We start from the raw sequence: 23740 nt of genomic DNA, 5'->3' as shown, positions 1-23740 counted from the left end.
TCAAACACATAATTATAAATAAAATAATAAATTGATCTTAAAAAAGAAAGAGGAACTTTCCCCTTATACTAAGATATATTGTGATGGTTCATATGTTTTTTTAATAGATGGCCCATTGGATAACAAGGCCAACAAAATTAATCTTTAAATACAAAGCAAGATATCCAATGGAGACATGTTCTTTTCTGAATAGAAATGGAGGAGGAGTGGATGGGGACTAGAGAGGAGGTGGGAAGGAGAGGACTAGGAGGGCAGGAGGTAGGTGAAACTGTAGCCAGGATGTAAAATAAATGAAAATATAAATTTATTAAAAAAAGAAAGAACAAGAAAAAGTATCTCTGTATATCCTAAGCCATGTAGCAAGAACTGCTGCACAGAGTTGATGGGGTTTGAATTAATGCAGTAAATAATTTGCTAAGGATTAAAGCTCATTAATCATCATCCTTTTTGCTACCACGTGAAAGAACAATTATTCTGTCAATTGCTACCTACTGACAGAAATAAACAAAAATCCAAAGCCTTATAAATACAGTTGGACATTCTCAGATTCCCACGAGATGCTGAGTCATCTGACCAGCCATTCGTTTCATGGTCTGAAGCAAAGGAAGAAAACAGGTTTCTGTAGTTAAGAGGTCCGTCTCAGTGCCATTGCATACTTGCAGGCCACACACCAGAAAGGTCTCTGGGCAATGTGGGGTTAATTTCACATTTCTTGTGATATCCTTAACAAGGTGTGTATTGCATGCTTCTGGGATATAAGTTTCTTTCTTTTCCTCTCTATTCCCAGCATGACTGAAATCATTAACAGGAGCAAATTTTATTTATTTATTTTTAGGTTTTTTTTTTTTGTTGTTGTTGTTTATTGTGTATCCAGTGTTCTGCCTGCAGGCCAGAAGAGGGCACCAGAACTCATTATAGATGGTGTGAGCCACCATGCGGTTGCTGGGTATTGAACTCCCGTCTTCTGGAAGAGCAGTCAGTGGTCTTAACCGCTGAGCCATCTCTCCAAACCCAGACCCCAAACTTTTTGTTTTGTTTTGTTTTATTTTTCAAGATAAGGTTATTCTGTAGCTTTGGAGTCTGTTCTGGAACTTTCTCTGTAGACCACGCTAGCTCCAAACTCAGAGATCCACTTGTCTCTGGTTTTTAAATGCTGGGATTAAAGGCATGTGCCACCACTGCCTGGCACAGAATTTTAAATGTCTTTGGAACTGTGAAACATATAGGAGAAGGGTGTTAACGGAGGGGCAGTCAGCTGGGAGAGGGGGTGCTGATAGAGAAGTCACACACAGCATTGTGTTAGGGGGACACAGCATTGGGTTAGGGTAGGCAAACTCAGTATCTATCAGTCTGGACTGTGATAGAGTCCTAGTTTGCTCTATTTTGAAGAAGTTTTAGAAGCTTGCAGTTTAATTCACTTCATTAGTTTGCATGGTCTAACCTGTGCTGCAGTAATAGTCAATTAACAGTACAACTCATGCTGTGTTTCACTTGTGGGTCATTGGGTGTTATGCTTGATGGTGTCTTTCAGGGGCATTGGTAGGACAACTACCATCTTGAATTTTGGTGATTACCATCTTGAGGGAAAAGTAAACTTTAAGGTAGTTAAGAGAGCTGAAATGGCACATGGAATTTGAACTCTAATATCCTTGGGCATGACCAGCATGACCAATAGGCAGGTCTCAAAGTGCAACTAAGAACAGACTTAGTGACATTCACTTGGCACTTAATCTGCTTGTTTGAGATACTGATTGATTTTTCTGAGTGTAGAGCATGTGTTGGATCATTCAAACCATAAAGTTGACAGATCTAGGATCATCTGGGATGAGATTCATCAGATAGAACTATCTAGATCAGGTTGAACTCATGGACATGTCTGTAGGAGATTGTCTTACTGTTCATGCACTGACTCTAGGCCATACCATTTCATAGGCTGGCCCTGGATTATGTAAGAGTAGAGGAAATGAGCTTGGTGCTGGGCAAGCAATCAAGCAAGGCATGAAGCAGCCATGAATGCATTCTCTCTTGGCTTTTGGCTGTGTGTGTGATGATTTAAACTCCTGCTTTGACTCGCCTGCAATCCCAACAGACCATGAACTGGAATTGTGAATCAAATAAACCCTTCTTCCTCGTCAAAGTTGCTTTTGGTCAGGGTGATTTATCACAGCAACAAAAATAAAGCTAGGCTGTTGTGGAATATTAGTTTCAAATGTGTTACATTCAATTATGCTGTGGGATATTTTCTTAATAGTGCAAAATGTGCTGCATTCTTTTACACTGTGAAGCTGTATTACTTTGCCTGTGCAAAGTACCTATTGATCTAATAAAGAGCTGAATGGCCAATAGCTAGGCAGGAGAGAGGGATAGGTGGATCTGCCAGGCAGAGAGAATAAATAGGAGGAGAAATCTAGGCTGGAGAAAGAAGAGGAAGGAGTGAGGAAAGGAGTAGAGGAGGATGCCAGGGGCCAGCTACCTAGTCACACAGCCAGCCACAGAGTAAGAAGGAAAGGAAGATATATAGAATAAAGAGAGGTAAAAAGCTCAGAGGCAAATTGTAGTTAAAGGGAAATGGGATAATTTAAGTTAAGTTAGAAAAGCTAGCTAGAAACAAGCCAAGCTAAGACCAAACATTCATAAGTAAGAATAAGTCTCCATGCATTTTTGGGGGGAGCTGGATGGCAGGTCCCCCAAAAGTACAAAAACCAACTACACTTGACCCTGAGGATAATTTGGATATCAGAAGATGCCTTTTCTCTATTATTTAGAATTACAATCAATTTATTTAATTATGATTTTATTTTTACTTAAAGAATTTTATATATGAATACTATATGACATTGCTTCCAGTTCTTCCAGTGTCCCTCTCATGCCCGCTCAAATTCATGACCAATTATTCTTTAGTAGTAATTAGCACCCACACAAACACACACACACACACACACACACACACACACACACACACACACACAACACATGCATACACACACATATGTATTTTGTATGTGTACATTTATAAATGTTACCTGTAGAGATGATTTAGTATTGCTCATATGTGTTTAGTGCAGTACTGGGTCAGTACTGGTTAAACTATCACGAGGTTCATCTCTGGATGAGAATAATTCTCCACTCTGAGCAGCCACCATCTGTTGCTCTTCTAGGGGCTAAGCCTTGTGGACATTCCTCCACCTACAGTGGCATGCTCTTTGGTTTTTATCATCTTTATGTCTTGTTTAGATAATTATATTTTTGACATTTTCTGGATACAACTTCCCTGTCATATATAGAAGATCTTGCAATAGATGTCCCTTCCTGGACCTCTGGCTCTTAGAGTCATCCGGCTCCCTCTTCCACAGTATTCTCATAGCCCTATGTTGTGTTGTATTGTGTTGTGTTGTATTTTAGCCTTATGTAGTAGTTGTATTGTAGATGCATCAGTTAGGGCTTGGCACCCTGTAGTTGGTTCTTCTCTACATTTTGATGAGGTGAAGTTTTCTGTAGTGGTCTCTGCTCCTAAAATAAGCTTCTTATGAGGAATGTGAGCTACACTTACATTTGGGTATAAGGATAGGTATTCAGAATGCAGTTGCAGAGTTTACTAGTTTAGTGAAGTGACACTAGGTACTCTTCCACTAGGGTCCACGGCGTTACCAACCACCAATAGTTGACTGGGTTTACCAGGAATCAAGCCCTGTTTATCAGGCCTTAAGTCTAATCAGATGGATGCTGGTTACCTAATGATACAAGTGCCATTATTGCACCTTAGGGATATTGTGCTGAGCTGGATATTGCTGTTGTTTGTAGACGTTACAGCTGGGTAGGACTGTCGATTGTTTTTTCTCCCCTGGCGGCATGGATGGCTTCTCCCACACTATGCTAGATCTCAGGCTTCCAGGTCACTTCCAGTTCAATTCCTCCAAGTCCTGTGTCTCAGATGCACGGTGTCTTCAGCTATAGGGGCTCTATTTCTGGGAGGAAACCAGGAGCAATGGAAATAGTCTATCAATGGTGTGTGTTCTTTTTCTTTTTTGGATTCTAGCTCTGGATCCTTACATGTGAGGCTATCACCTGGAGTCAGAGCACATCAGAAGAGTGACAAGTAACCATGCGTCAGGAAGCGAGAAAGGGCTCTAGAGGAGGGGAATAGCAGGGCACAGCTGCGATGGAAAGGGAAATAAGAAAGGTGGGGGGAGACTTACCTAGGAGAAGGGAGGGGGAGCAACACAGAAGGACAGAGAGGCAAGGAGACAGAAAAAAATGACATTAAATGTATTTAAAGAAGCCATAGAAAATCATATTATTTTATGTTTATCTAAAATTGCACACATATGTGTGTATTCAAAAATATACTTATATATGTGTATGTATACATGTGCATATGTGTGAGTGTGTGTGTAATAAGTTATGTATAAAGTTATGCCACTTGGGGGTGATAATGTTCTCTCCAAATCCATAGACTATCTCATAAAAAATTCCAGGGTCAGGCATGGAAACCCTTTTTTCCAAGTTGGTGGTCAGAAGACTCCAAGAGACTCCCCGAAAATATAATTTTATTCTTAATCTAATTTTCATCGATGCTTGATTAACTTGGTTGGATACACATGTAGCTTATTATTGATTTACTGACCAATGCAGCAATTCCTTTGTCAACTGATCATTTATGGCGAATATACTATGTACTTCATGTGCTAACCGCTGTGTTGCGGGAACTTGCTGTGCTATTGTCGTCACTTGTATACCTCCCCCCAGAAATGGGTACCTTCCTCTGCTTTCAGGTGCTGTTGAGGTGAAGCTACCTCTGTAGGGTCTTGGACAGCCTAGAGATCATGTTTTCAAACTGTCTAGTATTAGGACTAGTGATGTTGGCCACAGTATTATGAGTTGTTAGGCCTTTGTGGTCTTTTGCCTAAAATAAGTTTTACTTCAATGTCAGGAAGTCATAGCCCCCCCCCCCAAAGCTCTTTATTTATTCTCTACCCATGGCCCTGATTTGGAAACTTGCAGAAACAGTATTGATGTCAATTGCATGTGTGTTGGCTTCTGGGAGAAGCATTGGTGTCCAGCACGGTCCCTGTTAGATGACCAAAGGAGATCTGGTATAATGTCACACATGCACAGAATCCTTAAATGTAAGGGCAGGTGGATGAAGATGCTAAATTCTATCTTTTACTCCGTGCGGTTTGCTTCTTCGCATTTTCCTTCCCTGGTTGGGAGGGTTCCCTTCTGCTGCCACAGTTTCTCCGTGGGTGGTGTTAACTTTGCTCTGCACTATTATATGATGGAAGGCAAATCTTCTAAATGAAGATTGGGAGTTACTTTTTAAATAAAACTTGGTTATCTTTTCCCAGAACTGACTAAGTATCAGTTGAACGTGGAAATTCTATATATGTAGTTTCTTTCCAGATTAGTGCCTTTAGCATAAGGCTTACTGAGGGTGATTCCACTCTGCTCAAATCTGAATTTGAGACTTTTGGTCACAAAGGTTTCACGGCTTTGTTTGAAGGAAATATGAGATGATTATGCTTGTAGTATTTGGCTTCGAAACCCGTGTCTTCACCATTTGGTTTTCACGCGAGGCATCTCAACCTCTTCTTATGGTGTTTTCTCCTTGCTCCCAGGTCCCAGATAAAAACTACAGCTAGGGGAGCCCTGTCCCCTAGCAGCAAATCACACACACGTTTGCCGGCAGCCACATACCACTCACCGCCTGCCCTCAGGTAAACTAAAGGTATCTCCAGAGCCTGCAAGGGAAAGTGTGAAGGAAACTTGTCTCATTAGGTAAGAAAATATGCGTGGCTTGGAACCAGAAAGGCTGTGTGCTTGAGGGTCTGAGCAGGTGAGCAAGGAAGAGAGGGGGAGGGGAAGACGAGAGTGATGGCTTACCAAAGGGTTCACAGTCCCGGGGAATGTGAGCTGATTTTGAAGAAAGGCCAGGGCAGTTTATTAGATTTATTGCAAAGATTGTAAAGGGTCTGGAGATAATGTTTTAAGAGGTCTTTGGGTAATAAACACTTTCCTCTTTTGTCGTCCCTTTAAGAAAGGGATAGGAATAGGATGCACCATATTTTTCAGATATTTGTAGGGGAAATCAATTTGGCTTGGGAAGCTGGTTTTCTATTTCTATTTTTATTTTTTTTTTACTCTTTGGCTCCTTGTTCTTTGGGGACATGCCACCCAAATAAACACACTGGGGCTCTTTCTTTCTTATGAATGCCCAGATTTAGACAGCCAACTTCTCTCTCTCTCTCTCTCTCTCTCTCTCTCTCTCTCTCTCTCTCTCTCTCTCTCTCTTTCTTCTTTTTTTGGACAGGGTTTCTCTGTAGCTTAAAAGTTTGTCCTGGAACTACCTTTTGTAGACTAGGCTGACCTTGAACTCAGAGATCTACCTGCCTCTGCCTCCAGAGTGCTGGGATTAAAGGCATGCACCACCCCTGCCCAGTTTAGCCAGCTTTGATTAACTTAAACTCTCCCATTTATCTTTTGCCTCTGGGCTTCTTTTACCTTTATCTATTTTGTATATCATTTCTTTCCTTCTTATTCTATGTCTGGCTCTGTGGCTGGCCCCTTCTTTTCTTATTCCTCTCTCCCCAGATTTCTCTCCATATTTATTCTCTCTGCCTGCCTGCCCTGCCTATCCGTTCACCTGCCTCACTATTAGCCATTCAGCTCTATTTAGACCAGCCAGGTGTTTTAGGCAGGCAAAGTAACTCTGCTTCACAGAATTAAACAAATACAACATAAAAGAATGAAGCACATTTTTGCATCAGTAAAAAAATATTCCACAGTATAAACAATTGTAACACAACTTCAATTAATATTCCACAAGAGGTTTGCTTTTAAGACTGACTTCTGACTTTTGAAATTTAATTCCCTAAAGATGTCTTGGTTTTAATAGTATTCTGCTCAGGCTGCATTGCCAATCAAACTGAGTGTTATCTTCCCTTATATATCTGCTGTATTACCCTTCTCTCCTGGTGGAAGACATGCACTATGTTCAGCCCTTAAGCTAGAAGCTGTGGTGGTGTCTCCACTACTGGATCTCCATGTAGTATGTGCACAATTAAAGTCTTTTGAAAAGATTTATTTATTTATTTATTTATTTATTTATTTTCTCTCTCTTTGTGTGTGTGTGTGACGCAGATGCACACACATACACACATGCCATGTTGCACAGCATGTTTGGTCAGAGAGCCATATTAGGGGTCAGTCATTGCTTTCCACCTTGGTTGAGACAGGGACTTTAAAAAAAATTGTTTTCTACTAAATTTGCCCCACTAGCTGGCCTGGAAGCTTCCAAAGGTGCTGTTTCCACTCCATTTTGCAGAAGAGCCCTGGTATTGTAGATATACTACCAATAGCTCTGTGTGTCATGGGGACACAAATTCAGGTCCTCACACGTGTGCCCCAAGTGCTTTACTCACTAAGTCATCTCTCCAGACCTCAGTTGAAATCCTTTGATTCATTGCTTTGGCTCAGTGAGTCCTGACTCCAGACACCCCCCAAAAAGGAGGATGCAAATCTATAACCATTTGTTGTTCTATAGTGAAATTACCTACTAATCTCATCAAACATATCTTGTTTGCTAGTGTTTCACTTCATTTAATTCTTTCATTAAAATAACTTTTGTTAGTTAAACCACTTTATTGCATTTACTTATTGTGTGTGTGTGCATGTTTGTGGGATGAGTATGTGTGCGTTTGTGTGTGTGCACCGTGGCATGTACATAGAAGTCAGAGGACAATATGCTCCAATTACATTACTTCTTTCCTTTATCTATGTGGTATCCAGAGATGGAATTCAGATGGTCAGGTTTGGTAACAAGCACTTTAACTCACTGTACCATCCTCCTGGTCCAGACGATTTATTCTTTTCTTATTTAAACAATGCACAAAATATTTATATAGTTCACTATTTAGTATCACATCTAAAAATTGAAATGAATTAAAATTGATATTAAATAATATACAAAATGAACTCCTGGATTTTGTCTAAGTGTGCTGGCATTTTATATTAGTAAATGTCATGTGACGGGGAGATGGCTCAGGCCTTGGTGAGGCATGCGTGTGCTAACATGGTAGATGGCTCAGGCCCTCGTGTATCAGGTCTGTGTCACCATGCTTATTTAGGTTGGGGAAGATGGAAAGCTTTGTGTCAGTTGCTGCAGAAGTGCTGTTTGCCAAGAGAAACACTTGGTAGCACCTAGTGAATACTCTATCAGAATGAGAGATATTCTCTTGGGTTAGCATAACTTTATAATGTGTCTGATATAGACAACTAAAATAAGATCATTGACCAATGCCTTTGCCATCTGTCCACAGTGATGAAAGGATTCAAAGGCTGAATAATTCATCAGTAACTGCTAGAAAAGGAAAGGCTATAGTACATTGGTTCTCAACCTGTGGGTCGTGATCCCTTTGGGGGTCAAATGACTCTTTCATAGGGGTCACCTGTGTAGGCAGAGGCTGCTTGTTGGTTTCCTGGCTACCAGACCTGAAATGATCACACAGATATTGTATTAACTGCAATACTGTTTGGCCAATAACTTAAGCATATTTCTAGCTAGCTCTTATATCTTAAAATTAATCCATTTCTATTATTTTATATTTTACAATGAGGTTTGTGGTTTACTGGTAAGGTTCCATCTGGTGTCTGTCTCCTTAGGCGACTACATGGCTTCTCTGTGACTCTGCCTACTCTCTTTCTACATTTCTGTTTGGATTTCCCACCTGGCTTTACTTTGTTAAGCCATTGTCTGAAAGCAGCTTCTTTATTAACCAATGCCAATAAAAGATATTCACAACATACAGAAGAGAATACCACATCATACCCAAGACAATCAGAAATATCAGATACTTACATTATTATTTATAACTGTAGCAAATTACAGCTATGAAGTAGCAATGAAACTAACTTCATGGTTGGGGATTACCATGACATGAGGAACTCTACTAAAGGGTTGCAGCATTAGGATGGTTGAGAATCACTGCTCTAGAAAGATGAAGAGAGAGGAATTGATGATTTGCATTTTTTATTGCCTGGGAATGAGCAGTAACTCGACTTTAGTGAGTTGCTTATCTTCTTTGAGAGAGTAGCACCCTAGCTACTCCTTGACCCTCATTCTCATTCATGCATCCTGGAGCCTCATTTCCATGTACCTGGGAAGTAGACCAAGCAGTGCCTTGGTGCAACATGGGAGCGATGTGTGTGGGCTCCATTGCCAGACTGTTTGACTTGGATTCCCACCTGACCACATGCTGCCCAGGCAGGTGACTGCTGAACTCTCAGTATCCTGGGGTTTTGATTTCTAAAACAGACCTATCTCACAGAGTTGTGAGGATTATTTGATATTATATATACTTATGGTCAGGATACTTCAACTACCAATAATAACAAGCAGTGTGGCCTTGAATACTGCACATAGGTAGTAAAAATGTGTGTGACTGGCCACCTGGGATTCAGTATGGAAGGACTCAATCAGAAAACACTAGATGAAGGAAAAGATGTTGTTATTCCTTTTGTTGCTACTGTTGCTATTGCTGTCATCACCAAGAAAAGGGGATGCATTTCTGTATTTGCTGTAGCTCCTGCTCCACACACATGGTGGTTAAAGTCACAGCTCTCATTTTCTGGTGCTTGTGTTTATCCAGTGTTTCTGTTCTCACCTCAACAGTGTTGAAGTCAAGGACCAGAAATGTAAAACAAATTCTAAGTTGAAAGGTACATCAGATTGTACACTCTGAAATCTATCTGGCTTGGCCTCAAAATAATATAGGGATCAGATATTAATCCCAGGATGATATAATTTTTTTAATGAATTGAAATTGCAGCTAATGGAAAGGTGACGATAAAGATTAGTGAATGTGGAAAGAAGACATGGCATGGATTATTTGTAATAGGTATTACAAGAGCAAGTGCGAATTATTTTTAAACAAAGACAAACTCAGCCTATAAGCCATGCAGTTTAAAAATGAATTCACCACCCAGCTTGATTCTGCATTCACAAATATAATGAAGTTCAAACAAGCATTTCACAGTGGAAGCTTATGAGGATAGCCTTCTAATATAAACTGTAATTCTTTGAGGCAGGAACACGAGGAAGTACAATATTTAGGGCTCCATCTCAAATAGGGCCTAGCACCAACCTCTGATTTCAGTTCTTCTCCTCTTTTCCCCCTTTATTCATTTTTCTTTCTCTACTAGTACTGGTAAGCCACATCTGTCCTCCCAGACCCCTTCCTCACCCTGTCTCTCTGCGTTCCCTGTGGATGAACTCAGATCTGTGAAATCTTCTTCTTTCCTCCTGCTTTCTGCTAGCCAGTACTTTTTCTTTGTCAAGGTTGCATTTTCTTAAACTTTAAAAGCATCGTAGGTGAATTTGTGATACTGGGAACTGGTAGTTGTGGTGATAGATGTGGGCATTCAGTTCCACAGCCATGAGCCGGCAGAGTGGCACCATGACAGAATGCAGAGAGACACTGACAGCTCGCATCAAGATGCCAACTTCTCAGCTCTCTGTCCCTCACAACAGGGCCCTGAGTGCTGCACACTTTAGTCATACACGTCTAGAGGACACTAAGTCATGTTGTAATAGGAGCGGCAGGCTGTGTCCTGCCACCTTGTTAGCTTTACCCGAAATAATTACATGGAAATTGTATTATTTAAACACTGCTTGGCCCATTAGCTCTAGCCTCTTATTGGCTAGCTCTTACATATTGATCTAACCCATTTCTAATAATCTGTGTAGCCCACGAGGTGGCTTGGCAGGGGAGATCTTAACCTGCGTCTGTCTGGAGTGGGAGAATCATGGCAACTGACTGACTGGGCTTCTTTCTCCCAGCATTCTGTTCTGGCTACTCCGCCCACCTAAGGGTTGGCCTATCAAATGGGCCAAGGCAGTTTCTTTATTAAATGAAAGTAACTCCTCCATCAAAGTCAAACAAATGTAATGTCTTAACACAGACAGGCTGTCCAGTCACTCTTTTCCATTCATTCATTTATTGAGAATTTCCAATAGTAATATATCTATGTATCTATGTATCTATCTATCTATCTCATATATAAGATAAACATTTATATCTGTCTATATCTATCTTATATATAAGATATATAAATATATCTATCTTATATGTATATAAGTATCTATCTATCTATCTATCTATCTATCTATCTATCTATCTATCTATCTATCTGTCTATCTATCTTTTTTTGAGACAGTCTTACTACATCCTTGAGGCTGGCCTCAGATTCCCTATGTAGATGTAGACCAGTTTTACCTCAAACTCTTGGTAGTCCTTTTCCCTCTGCCTTCCATGTTTTGGAATTACAAGTGTGTGCCATCCATACCTGGCAAGAAAAATGATTTTTTAAAGTAGAGAAAAAAGAAGGAACATCCGAAACTTTCCAAAGAGAAAGTAGAAGTTAGAAGCCATGGCAGATGGTTCCAGGAAACTACTCTTTACTTTTGCTAGACATTGGACTAGCAATGTTCATAAAAATACCATTTTGGCAATTCTCAAAACTTATAAATTATTTAAAAATAGGCAATGTACACAAGGCAGTGTGTATTTTTAGGATAATACAAGGTAGGCAAATGGGAATTGAAGGAAAGCACAGGCCATCTTAATTAGGCAAAATGTTCCACTTTCATCTTGATAACAAAATGCTCCAGGCTATTTTTGAACTTGTTTCATAAGCATGCCAGTGGAGACGTAACTACCCTGTATGGGTTAGCAAGAACCCTGTTAATATTAATGGGACTGGAACACTAAAGATTCTGGACTGATAAGAAGTAAGAGGTTAGGTAGTGTGGACGGCGACAAGCTGCTCTAAGGTCACCTGATCAGCTAATTTCAGGTCGGTGGGGAGTTTCTCCCCTTTCTCAGGGGAGGATCTCATTCTCAGCCCTTCTTCTGAGAACACTCTAAGTTCATGAATTGGGGGATGGTGTTATGGTGGAACAAACAGTTTTAGATTTTTTTGTAGTTAGAACCAGCATAGAATTTTGGATGAATGTAGGAGGAGGTGAGAGACTGAACGTTGTTTCCCGACGTAGAACAGGTCTCTGCATCTGGATGTGTTCCGGAAGCTCAGGGTTAACCTGAATTCCAAGGAGTTAAGGCACTAGTGTGTTAGCTTCTACACACACACACACACACACACACACACACACACACACACACACTAAGTTGCCAGCTGGGAGACTTTGGATAGAGTTCATGTTCACTGTTCAACTAGTCTAGTTGTGGAACCCTTATCCCACTTGGGAGTGCAAAGACTTTTAAGACTCAAGATGGCCAAGAAGAGATGGCCTGTCTTCATCTCCTCACCAGAGAAGAAGCAAGGTAACCAGTGTGCATGTCTTTTTTTTAAGGTGAGTGACTATGGGAGAATACTGGAGATGGGGCCAGGGGAGGGTAAGAGGGGGAGACAGAGAGATGAACTATAACCTGGGAAGTTACAGAGACCTGTGAAATAGCACAGTTAGAGAAACAAATTTCCCTAGCACCTGCCTTGCAGCTCCACAGTTGGGGAAGGAGTGATCACCTATTGCATGGATAAGGGTCAAAGAGTATCTTACTCTATCGGTGCAGACGCTGGCAATCCTAGCTACTAGCAGCTTCACAGTCCCCATGGACTTGTATCCTGCTTAAATAAGTACCCTGGAATCTGTATATTAGTTGTGCTTTGAGGAAGGATCTCGTCTTATCCTTTAGAAATGCCCTGGTGTGATAGCCACGAATCATCTTTGAACTGAATGATTATCGTCATCTTTAGGATTCTCCAAACACTCTGCTACATGGGCTTGTGGGTAGAGGAACTGCCTAGCAGACTTATCTTGGCTCTGCAGAGTGCCCAGGACATGAGCCCACTGAGTGTTCTGTCTTGTAGGGAAGGGAGCTGTGACATGGCAAGGAGTGGGGGACGTTGCCTTCAGCGTCCAAGGAAATAGAGCATTTGCCTTGTGAGACTGAGGATGTGACCATGTATGTGTGGAGTTGTGTTTCTTCCAAGTCTGAAAACAGGTCCCACGCAGTTCTTGTCTCCCTGGTGCTATGCTGGCATTTGTTACTGACACAGTGCAGAGGGAACACTGATCCTACTGCTTGCCTGCCCTCAGGGATATGCTGTGGGAATGTTGAGCGACCCTGATGCTCTAGCTATCCCCCCGCCCCTGCTTGCATGGCCGTGGTAAGGATAGGAGGAGAATGCAACTTTTCCTGTCTATAGACAAGGTTCGACTCTCAGGTTATCTGTCCACACTGCTGAAACAGTACAGAAGGACACCGGGTTCCCGATACCCCTTCACCTGTGCAGTTCTCACTGCCCTCTCTTCTTGGTGATATCCCAATGCCTTTAACGATGGGGGATGGGGCCATATTCATATTGCTGCTCTGTCTACATATGCTTGCTAAAGAAGCCTTGAGCAACCGTGGCGCTTGCTACCATCTTACCACCAGAACTGTGCTGCAGCCCAAAAGAGAGGGAGTCCCAGTTAGAACTGTCATCCTTCCAGGGTATACTTGACCAAAGTAGGACCCAGAGGAACTTTGTCTAGCACTAGCCAAAGACCTTCTCCTAAGGGTGAACTGTACTGCTAGTGGCAGAGATGAACACAGGGGTTCCTGGTACCATCCCACCTCTATAGTTCTGGCTACCTCCTGATCCCTCTACCTTGTCTGATTTTGTATGCTTTATGCTGTGGTTCCTATCACTATCTCTTCCCATTCAGTCTCTGAGTTTGTAGCACTGACATCTCAGAAAACAAGTGTCCCAGGCCCCTCACCAAATTTTGAACTGCCAGCGAAAGAGGCTCTTTTAAGTAAGCGAGTTGTTTTCAAAATTCCCAAGAGAACCCCTATGATCTGATAGGTGATACCCGTTCTATTTTACAAGTAACTGCCTTGTGATCATCCCACAGCCACTGCTGCCCCGACCATGCCTTTTTAAGCTCCTAACAGTGCACTCGCACGGTCCAGAGTGGCAGTTGTTCTCTCTGACTTAGATATGATATACTCATGGTCATTAACTAGGAAAAAAACAACCTACAGAGTGACCATACTATGGTGCCTAGCTGTTAATAAAGCCAACATTGTGTATCAGACTTACATAATAAGATGTGTTTACAAGAGAAAGTTGCTTATCCCATAATTCTGGTAGTTACTTGACCCATAAGATATGAACATCTCAATATAAGAAAAGAAGAAATACAACAAGATAATAAGACGGTTCCCAAAGAACCTGTTCATTCTAGGCAGAGATTTCAAAGAAAGTGTTCGATAAAGAATTTGAAAGAATGGTTACAAGAATGCGCAGTAATATTCAAATGAGTCCAAGCAGCTAAATGAAATTAACCATCAGTACAAATAATGAATGAGAAGTCTAGCAGAAAGAGAAAGAGGGAGTGGAGAGAGAGAGAGAGAGAGAGAGAGAGAGAGAGAGAGAGAGAGAGAGAGAGAGAGAGATTTTGAGAAAGGGTCAGACAGAGACATAAACAAGGAGTTCAGTGAGTCAGGTAAATATTCATCCGAAGGCTTCAACAACAGCTTGATGGAATGGGAGAAACAGGTCTTTAGAAATTTTTCAGTTAGATTTAAAAAAACAATGAAGAGAGGAACATGATGTTTGGGAGCCCATCAAACAAATATCCATGTTTTTGAATGCCTACATAGAAAGAAATCTCCAACAGGACAGAAAAACTGTTCAATAAAATAATTTCAGAAAATTTTCAAATTTTTGAAAACTTTCCAAAATACGAGAATAATTTGGATATTATGAAGAAGAGGCTAGGACCCTAAATAACAAGGCTAGGAAAGATATTCAACATGGCTTATTAGAAACTTCCAAAAGTTCAAGGCACATTTTTAAAAAGAGTCTAAAATATCCAAGAGGAAAAGTGTCAAGTCACATTTAAGGATATCTCCACTAATGCAGCAATAGATTTCTCAGGGGAAACCCTTGAAATTAAGTTTTCCAAGTCTAGAAGAAAGTAACTGCAAACCTAGCATTGTATTTTCTCTTCTGTCGCTGAGATGGAAATAGTTTAACCAAAGCAACTTGGGTAGGGAAGGTTTTATTGGCTCATAGCTTGAGGTTATAGTCCGTTTTTATTACAAGAAGGTCACAGTGACAGGACCTTGAAGCAGCTAGCCACATCCTGGCCAGAATTGGAAAGTGGATCAGTGAATGAGTGATACTACTCAGCTCACTTTCCTCACTTACATTCCAGGATCCTAGGTAGGACATGACACCGATAGGGGACAGGTCTTTGAACTTCAATTAATGCCATCATCATAATTACCCAGGCATGGCCAGAGAGAGGCCTTTCTCCCACTGATTCTGTCAAGTTGACAGTTAACATTAACCATCGCGCCAATAGTACTACACCCAGCAAGATGTATTTCAGAGAGAAAGGCAAAATAGGACATTTTCAAGACAGGAGAAACCTGAAATGAATCAAGACCACTAGATGGGATTTACAGAAGATGCTTAAAGGAGTGCCACATCCAGAAGAGAAATAAGATACATCTGTCTGTCTGTTTATCTATCTATCTATCTATCTATCTATCTATCTATCTATCTATCTATCTATCATCTATCTATCATCTATCTATTTATCATCTATCATCCATCCATCTATCTATCTATCTATCTATCTATCTATCTATCTATCTATCATCTATCTATCTATCTATCTATCATCTATCTATCATCTATCTATTTATCATCTATCATCTATCTATCTATCTATCTATCTATCTATCTATCTATCTATCTATCATCTATCATCTATCTATCTATCTATCTATCTATCTATCTATCTATCTATCTATCTATCTAAATATATAGATATGAAAAAAGTGCACAAAAACTATAAAGAGCAAAGAGATCAATTCAACAGGAAGATATACAGTTTCAAGCTTATGTAAATACAATAAATTTTTATATAGCCATTGATGGGGACACCTACTTTTAAATCATATTGGCATATGTCAACTTTACAAAAATGATTAGTTTCATCATTATATATGTACACATATACGTATACACACATATATACTATATATATATAGTAATTTGGTTATATTTATCTCTCCAGGGCCCTTCTTGTCACCTCCTGTCTCTTCTACATGCTACCTTCTTTCTAAATTATTCTCTATCTACATTGGTGCTTTTCAAAGTATGTAGAAGACACATTTAAAATAAAATGTCTAATCTGTTTTCTGAGTATGGCTTACGTTGCTTCACAGAATTGTCATTAGTTCTATCAGTGTCCTGGCAAATGCCATTATTTCCTTATTCTGTATGACTGACTAAGCCTCCATTATATGCATACACTAAAATTTCTTTATCCATCTATCATTTGATGAGCAGATGGACTTTTTACATAAGCTTGAAGCTGTTAATAGTTAATGCTGTAATCAGAATGGGTAAGCAGTTATCTCTAGTGCATGCTGGCTTTGATTCCTTCATGATTATACTTAGCAGAATTGTATAGGTGTGTATAATATGATAATTCTATTTTTAGTTACTATGGTACTAGGTCGATTAATTTACACTCCCGCCAATACCATATAATAAGTTCCATTTCTCTCATAATATCACCACCATCTGTTGTTTGTTTCCTTAATAGCAATTCTGGTTGGAGTGAGAGAGACTCTCAGCACTGTTTTTAAAAGTATAATATTTTTGTTTACTCTCTGAGCTCGTCATAGATGTATTTAATGCACTTTGATCTTATCTTCCACTCCCTTCGAAAAATCATCCCAGATCCCTCCAAAGTCAATCTCCCCAGCTCATATTCTCTTTTTGAAATATTTTTATAATCTATTGAGTGCAGGTAGTTCTTCCCACATGTGGATCAATGTGTGGTAACCCACAGGAGCATGGCAGCATACAAGGGACTATACCCTTAAATAAAGTGACTGTCCGCTCACTAGCAGCTGCCAGCTGCCAATAGCATTTCAGTTAGGGTTAAGGGCTCTGAGCCACTCCCCGGTCTGTGCTAGAATATGAAATCTAGGTAGAATGCAACTTTTGCACCCGTGGGTATATCCTGCCAAGTCAGTCCTTATGGTCTCTCACAGGGTCACAGCCGGGTCAAACAGCTGCTGACACGTCTCTCCCAGCAGTCTGTATAGCCTTCCAGTACCATGGCATCCAGCCATCAGGGAGTGACCTTAGCAGTTCTTGATATTTTTTAATATGGTTAAGTATGGTGAATATTATTTTCATCTGTAATTCTTTTGAGAGCTCTCAATTAATTTCTTATTAAGTTATTTGTTTTTTTGGTGTCTTCTTTACTTTTTTGAGTTGTTTGTATGTTCTGGATATTAATCCCCTCTGAGTACACACTTCCAGCAAAGTGTCAGAATAAAACTTTCAACTCAAAGGATTAGTAGCTGCTGCATGGTCTTAATCCTGGTTTTTCTATTCTATTCCCTTGTTCTAAGTGTCTGTTTTCTTGAGAGTGTCACATTGTTTTTGTTACTAAGTCTCTGAGGTATAGCTTGTAGCCATGTGTTGCTACATCTTCTGTATTGTTATTTTTATTGGAATTATTTAGACTATTTAGAGGCTTTTTCACTTCCAAGTGAATTTTAGAATGTTCATCAATTTTCTGATAGTCTTGAGAGTATTTTACAATAAGAATTATATCATATGCATATAGGGATAATTTGATTTCTCCCTTTCATATTTGTATCACTTTTATTTCTCCCTCATTCACTTATCTCCAGTTAACCCCCACCCATTTTCTCCATTTCCTTTTTGATAGCACCTGTGCCCCCTCCCTAATATCCCTCCAAACATGGCCCCTTTAACAAATGGGAAAGGGAGAGGAAAGAACAGAAGACAGGAAACATCTAGTTACAAAATAAAGACAAAATTGTAAATAACGTTAGATAAAGATATGAAGATTAGTAGAATTAAAACTTAAGAAGCTTTTAAGTAAGTAAAACCCATACTGAAACAGTGAAAAGGAGAAAAAAGCTGGGAAGTTTTTTCTCTGTCTCCAGTTTTCAGTTTTGCTTGCCTCCCTAGCACAGTAGGCAATGCGCTGGTCTCATAATTTTGAGTCTCCATATGTTCGTGTACTTTCAAAAATTTCTTTTATTCTTGACGGTTAGATCAGTTCTATATGATCAGAAAGGTAAAAGGATATGGTTTTTTTGGTAGTTTGTTAAGACTTGTATTGAAATTAATAGGCTTATTGTAGAGTAAATTGCTTTCCTGCAGACCAACACACAGGTCTTGTGGGTATGATAAGGATACCTGGAATCTACTATGGTTCTGCTCTCTCCTCCCATCTTGGTTAATGCTGTCTGTGGTTGTGGTTTTTGTCTCCTTTCTCCTCCTCCAGGGAGCCAGCATTAGACCTGTGGTCTGTTTTTAACTTTTCTTTGCACAGCCTCTTTCTTTATTTGCATATTTCAGCTCTCTTGACATCTTTGATGATTCCTGATACTGTTCCTCTCTCTGTTTTTGTTTCCATGGCTCTGAACATTTATAGAGTTGAATGGAGGAAACTTTACTCCCTGTAGCACTCAAAATAAACCCTATTATTATATCTGAGGAGAGAGATTTGCATGAATATAATAACAATAGGTATCATAAACATCCCACTTTCATCAGTGGAAATATTATTTAGAATAAAAAACAATCAAAACATGAGAGTTAAACTATATTACAGATCAAATGAATGTGACAGAAACTTCTAGAACATGCCATCTACCAACTACAGAATACAGGCTCTTTGTATCAGCATAAGAAACTCACTTTATAATAAACCATATATTAATTACAAAAATGTCTTAACAAATTAAAAACTTCCATTTTGGACCATTTCTGATCATGTAGAATAAAAGTAGAAGTAAAAAAAGAATTTCAAAATTACACAAATATATGGAGACTGAAATTGAAAGGATAATTAAAAACTTTCTTATAACAAATGAAAATTGAAACAAAAATACATCAAAACTCATGGAATACAGCCCAATATGCACTGAGAGATTACAGCAATAAGTCCCAAATTAGGAAGCAAATGTACAAACAAACAACTTAATGATACACACCAGGAATTTACGAAGTCAAGAACAAATTCAACTCCAAGTTAGCATAAGGAAAGAAATAGCAAAGACCAGTGCAGACAACCTAGGTATAAACACACATGCACAAATATAGGTACATGTGATATGAAAACAGGAGACTATTTGTGCGAAGGAAGCAGGGTAAGAAGGATTGGAGAGCCACTCTGAGAATACTTACTAACTATAAGAGATCACTGCAAAAATACAAAAATCAAAGAAAGAGTTTGTTTTCTCAAACTATTCCGATGAATTGAAAGATAAGGACTCTTCCAAAACCTGTTCTCTGATACTGACATTACAGACATATCTGATGAACAAGTACATCAGAAACATCATTCACTTTGGTAAAGTTTGTGTTACTCTGGGGATGTAGAGAGACTGTTCAATATATACAAATCAGTACACCCAATACACCACACCAGCAGAAGGAAGGGTAAACATCACGTGATCATCTGAATATTTGATAAAATTTAAGATCTGTTCATGATAAAAGTCTTGCACAAATCAGTTAGAGAAAGATGAGAAAGATCATAGAAGACAAACGTTCAGCCAGTATCATATCAAGAGAGGCTGAACTCACCTCTCTAATATGTAACACAAGACAATGTGTCTACTCCCAGTGTTCTTTATTGGTATACTACCATAACTTTTAGATTGAACAATTAAGCAAGAAAAGGGGCTAGAAGATACACACAGAGGGAGACTTTTAAACTTTTTGCATGTACAGGTAATATTTTTGTGTATAGAAATATCTAAAGATACCACTAAAAGACTATCAGAACTGAAAGATGAATTTTGTAAAAATGTCCTATAGGAAATCAGCAGATAAAAATCAGTAGACTTTGTTACTTATCAGCAGCTAGTCTGTTGAGAAGTCAGTCATGAGACATTACTATTCACAAGTGCTATAAAAATAATACCTTGTAATAGAGTCGATAAAGAACTGAAAGACCATCACAATGAAACACACAAAACCCCGTTGAAAGAAAACACAAAACAGTACAAAGATCTCCCATGTTCACGGATAGGAAGAGTTTATGCTGTTTAAATATTTGCACTTCCCAAAGTGACTTTCAGATTCAGCATAATCCCCATCGAATGGCATTCTTCAAAGAACTAGGAAAGTCAATCCATACTGTTCTTCCCTATGGCTGAATAACACTCTATTGTATGTATTTGACACTTTTAGACGAATCAATGGAAATACATTGTATAAAATTCTCCAAGAATTAATTAAGTATTTAAAATGTGTACACAGTAAAAGTTGTCAGAGTGAAGAGAAGCTACAAAATGAAAGATTACTTAACTGCTTATTTGAAAGATGAATATAGACAGAAAATATAAAGAACTAAAAGGCTTAAAAATTAATCCAATTAAAAATTGGCAAATTATTTGAATAAAAATGTAGTACCCATCTATTGAAAATATGCTCTGTATCATTAGCCACCAGGGAAACACAAGTCACAAAAATAAACTGTCTCACCCTAGTTAGAAATGGCTATTAACAATGCCCTACACCAAAAAAGAAAAAAAAAGAAAAGAAAAGTAAGGGAGAAAGGAAAGAAAGAAAAAGCCCTCCAGGGAAAAAGACTAAAAACAAATCTACTGTATGATCCAGCTAGGCTGCTATGGGTGTCTGGCCAGCGGAAATCAATTCAGCACACCGAAGTGCCATCCAGGTGCTTACGTTTACTGTGGAACTCTTTGCAAAAAGCCAAAAGGTGGGATCAGCCTCCGTGCCCCTCAGCAGGTGGCTGTATAAAAGAGAGGTGGGCTGTACAAACAATGGAACGTCTCCAGCTGCACAGAAGAGGAGTGGAATCCTATTACTACCAGCAAACAGATGCAACTGAAGGGTTAAGTGAAATAGGAGAGCTACAGAAAGGTCAATACCACATGATCGCCCGTTCTCTCTTATGCATGCAAACTGCAAAGTCAACTCTAAAGCAGAGGAGCAACTACTGCCATAGTTTGGAACAACGTGGGGGAGGGGGATGAAGAAAAAACGTGATTGGGTTTGATGAAAGCAGGTGACATGTGTAGGTGCAGATTATAACTCAGAATTTGTCAGTGTGTACAATTAGTTATGTATTAGTAAAAAAGTTAAAAGATTTTTCCCAGCAAATACTAGTTTATGTACAACGAGGTATTTAGCAGACTTTCTTGGACCGCCAGCTCCCAAATCGTGACACGAAGACTTATTATTAGTTATGAATGTGTGGCCTTAGTTTAGGCTTGTCCCAGTAGCTCTTATAACTTATATTTACCTGTTTTTTTTTCAACTACATTTTGGCTCAGGGCGTTTTACCTTCCTTTCCTTCTGTATGTCCTACTTTCCTGTTTCCTCCATGTCTGCCTGGCTGGAGCCAAGAATCTCCTTCTCTTTCTCCCTCCTTCTCTCTCCATTCTCCCTCTGGAGCCTAGATTCCTCCTCTAACTTATTCCCTCTGCCCACCAGCCCCACCCATCCCTTTACTGCCTAGCTATCGGCTGTTCTTTTTGCTAGATCAAACAGGTGCCTTAGGCAGGCAAAGCAAAACAAATTCAACACATCTTTACCTACTTAAACTAATGCAGCATAAACAAATGTAACACACCTTTACATAGTTAGACAATTATTCTACTCCACAACTTGGATACATTTTCAGAGTGAGGGGATGAACGTCCATGGTGCCCCTCCTTGGATTTGTCTCCTAAGCCTCCAAGTACCTTAAACATATTTTCATTTTTTTAATAGTATTTTAAAAATGCAGTTGTGAGGCCATGGTTGTGTTAAAAAGTTAAGACAAATATAAATGACCACAGCAGACAGATACACTTCTGCGGATGTACTGCCTTGTGACGCTTGTGCAGTAAAAACACGGACTAACTTCTGCTTCATCTGCTGTGCGTGGCAACGGAATGATTCCGCATTTGATCTCTTTTGGCCTGGGCCCCCAGGGAATATCTAAGTGCAGGATGTGGCTGTCAGCTCTGCCTGTGATGAAGAAAACAGGAATCTATGATTTGGGATCTGGCTTCTGAAGGTCATGCGAAGGTGAGTGCTAGACCGTAGTAGGTACATGAACCATTTTCTTCCTGCGGGTGTTCAATTCCTCACTGGGATAAAGCGGTGTGAGAGGCAGCTTCTTGATCCCAGATGTAGGAGAATTTCCCATGGTGGCCCTGTTCTCTCAAGTGGCCTGGGAGCTGCTTCTGAAGGCTCAGCTTAGATGCATTTCTTCAGTTCTCTCCAGTGGAAATCCATTTAATTATTTGTATTAGATGTTTTCTTTCTAAGAACAACAGGAAATATTCTGTCTGCTTTACTTAAATTGTGTCCAATATCCCATCTGGCCAGATCCTTACTCCTTCGTGTCCCAGTCTGTTATTGAGTTTTATATTACTTCATGGAAAGCTGTTGGAGCACCACTAGAAATAAATACAAATGTTATAATTATAACCCAGTCTTTCCCAAAGCTACTACAAAATGCCTGTACGAACCCCGTACCTTCCGTCTAGTTGATCTAGTGAGAGCCACGGCTCCATCAACTTTGGTTATAAAATGGCCTCTGAATTACACATTGAAGCCCAGCAAAATTGATTTGCTTGAACTATAAAAGCAAAAGCATGCCGAAATGCCAGCTCTCTCTCCCTCTGAACAGTTTTGCCTTTAGGGTCCTGTCGCTCAACTAGAGACTTACGCTACCAATATTTGATTTTATCTCTTTCGTGACATCAACCTTCACTTTTGCCCTGCCTGGTCACTCACCCTGCCTTTGAGAGGAGAGGGTGGTAGGGAGGTGGCAAAAATACTTTCTCGGATGATTTAGAGATGAGGGTCAGTGCCAGCATTTTCATGCCTGAGGGACTTGCCTTCCAGTTAGTCTTCAGATAGAAAAAAAAAGTAATGTTATGTATCAAACAACCGAATAGACTGGCAAAAAAAGGGGATGCTCGCTCTCCTATCCTTGGAGCAAATTTATCTCCTGTAGGAAAATGGTGTGTATTGACTAAGGAGGAAGAGTGCTGGAAAAAATCGAGCTTATGAGAATTCAGTTCACAACAGGCATTTAGAGGGGATAAAAGGATTAGGGGGAAGAAAGCTCAGACAAGGTGAGAAACTGCACTGCTTCTGAATTCACATTCAGCCGCACGTCAGGCAGTCAACAAATGGCAACCCAAATGCATAAAGCTCTCACGGGTTATGATAGGCAGTCTGGGCCTGGCCCAGCTTTTCTGCAAGGTCAACACGGCCCTAGTTTCCTGTTGGTGCTGTTATTCATTTTCCAGTGTGTAGCTTTCATGGTCAAGGACAATTTTTTTTTTGGATTTTTCGAGACAGGGTTTCTCCGTGGCTTTTGGTTCCTGTCCTGGAACTAGCTCTTCTAGACCAGGCTGGCCTCGAACTCATAGAGATCCGCCTGCCTCTGCCTCCCGAGTGCTGGGATTAAAGGCGTGCGCCACCACCGCCCGGCTACAAGGACAATTTTTGACTTGGAGGAGCGGCTTCTTGGATGTAGTAGCATATGCCCACTTGTCTGGATTCTTAGGTACTCCGGAGGCAGGAGCAGAAGGATCATTTCAGCTTAGGAATCTGGGGCCAGACTGGGCAAAATAGTAGGACTGATCTTTTAAGGGGGTTGGTGGAAGGGAGAGGGGACAGAGAAGAGCAGAGA

Source organism: Microtus pennsylvanicus, chromosome 6 (assembly GCF_037038515.1).
Source record: "Microtus pennsylvanicus isolate mMicPen1 chromosome 6, mMicPen1.hap1, whole genome shotgun sequence".
Taxonomy (NCBI): Eukaryota; Metazoa; Chordata; class Mammalia; order Rodentia; family Cricetidae; genus Microtus; species Microtus pennsylvanicus.
This window is presented reverse-complemented; position numbering follows the sequence as displayed.